Here is a 1,633-nt window from a genome sequence, read left to right as displayed (position 1 = left end):
TCGGTGGAGAGATGATGTCACCCTCACGCCTCCCTCCCCCTTCTCCCTCCTCCCCCTCCTCTCTCCCTCCTCCTCCTCCCTCCTCTCTCCCTCCACCTCCTCCCCCTCCTCTCTCCCTCCACCTCCTCCCCCTCCTCCTCCTCCTCCCCCTCCTCTCTCCCTCCTCCACCTCCTCTCTCCCTCCTCCACCTCCTCTCTCCCTCCTCCTCCTCCCCCTCCTCCTCCTCCCCCTCCTCTCTCCCTCCTCCTCCTCTCTCCCTCCCTCCTCCTCCCCCTCCTCTCTCTCCCACCTCGCATCATTCATCAGTTTTCTCTCTCTCGCCACTCATACCTCCCTGGTGTGCATCCGTCTGGACCCCCCCACTACCCCCCCACTACCCCACCCACTACCCCCACCCACTACCCCCCATCACCCACCCCCACCCACCCACTACCCTCCACCCACCCCACTCACTCACACCCACTCACCCACTCTCCACCCACTACCCCCCACCCACTCTCCCGCCACTACGCTCCACCCACTCTCCCCCCACTACTCCCCACCCACTCTCCCCCCACCACCACCCCTCCCCCCACCACCCCTCCCCCCACCCCTCCCCCCACATTGACAGGGGGTGGTGCTGCTGCTGCTGCGGTAGCTACAGCAGCAGCTGGTGGTGGTGGTGCCGCGTCTAAGACTGCGGCTACTGCAGTGGGTACATCGCTCGAACCGTCGTCTTGCTAAGCCTCTGGACGTTCGCGGGCGGGCTACCTTAATTTATTTATTTTATATATTTTTTTATAATTAAAAAAAACCCACCGCAATCTTTATTTAATTATTTTTCCTACATCGCCGGTCGCCAGCACGAAATTTTTGTTTTATTTCGCTTAGTGGATTTTTAAAAAAAAATGATATTTATGCGGAATTGATGGGGGGGGGGGGAGAAGAGGGAGAGGGGGTGTTCTAATTAATTTGTAATTTAAAAAAATAAAAAATAATTAAGCATTATTTATTTATTTCCTAGGGGGGGTGGATATAGAACGCTGTTACGATGATGACAGTGAAAACATTAACGCATCATCATCATCATCTTGTAGTCTCGTAACAACACCAACAACATCAACATCGCTGATGATGGTGATGATGATGATGGTGGTGGTGACCACAGTGGTGATGTAACACACCATTGTGTTGTTCTTTGTGTGCACGCTGTCCTTACGGGAGATATTTAAATCAAGGTTATAATAATCACAACATCATCATTATTATTAGGAGTGTGTGAGTGTGTGTGGTGGGTGACACTCCATCAAGCCGGTGTTTCTGCTCCTGCTCCAAGACTCTCAGCAGCTGCACCACCACCACCGCCATCCATTGTCCTGGAGCGTCCGCCTGAGGACCATCGGTAAACAGCCTCGTCTCTGTGTCTCTGTCTGTGTGTGTCTCTGTGTCTGTGTGTGTCTGTGTGTGTGTGTCTGTGTGTGTCTGTGTGTGTGTGTCTGTGTGTGTCTGTGTGTGTCTGTGTGTGTGTGTGTCTGTGTGTGTGTGTCTGTGTGTGTCTGTGTGTGTGTCTGTCTGTGTGTGTGTCTGTGTCTGTGTGTGTGTCTGTGTCTGTGTGTGTGTCTGTGTCTGTGTGTGTGTCTGTGTGTGTGTCTG

General features: G+C 53.5%; 1 protein-coding gene across 1 annotated transcript in view; it reads left to right on the top strand.

Annotated features, from left to right (window-relative positions):
• Positions 1-586: 586 nt before the first annotated feature.
• LOC116957110 (serine/threonine-protein kinase PAK 3-like) overlaps positions 587-1,633 on the top strand; it is a 97,907-nt gene continuing 96,860 nt past the window's right edge. The window contains exon 1 of the mRNA XM_076055228.1: positions 587-1,382. The gene's annotated coding sequence lies outside the window, so the exon portion shown is untranslated. The remainder of the gene's footprint in view (positions 1,383-1,633) is intronic.

This window comes from Petromyzon marinus, chromosome 70, assembly GCF_048934315.1.
Source record: "Petromyzon marinus isolate PM22_M1 ecotype Great Lakes invasive population chromosome 70, UKy_Petmar_22M1.pri1.0, whole genome shotgun sequence".
NCBI lineage: Eukaryota > Metazoa > Chordata > Hyperoartia > Petromyzontiformes > Petromyzontidae > Petromyzon > Petromyzon marinus.
Note: the sequence above shows the minus strand (reverse complement) of the source record. Positions and strands in the feature narration are given on the sequence as shown.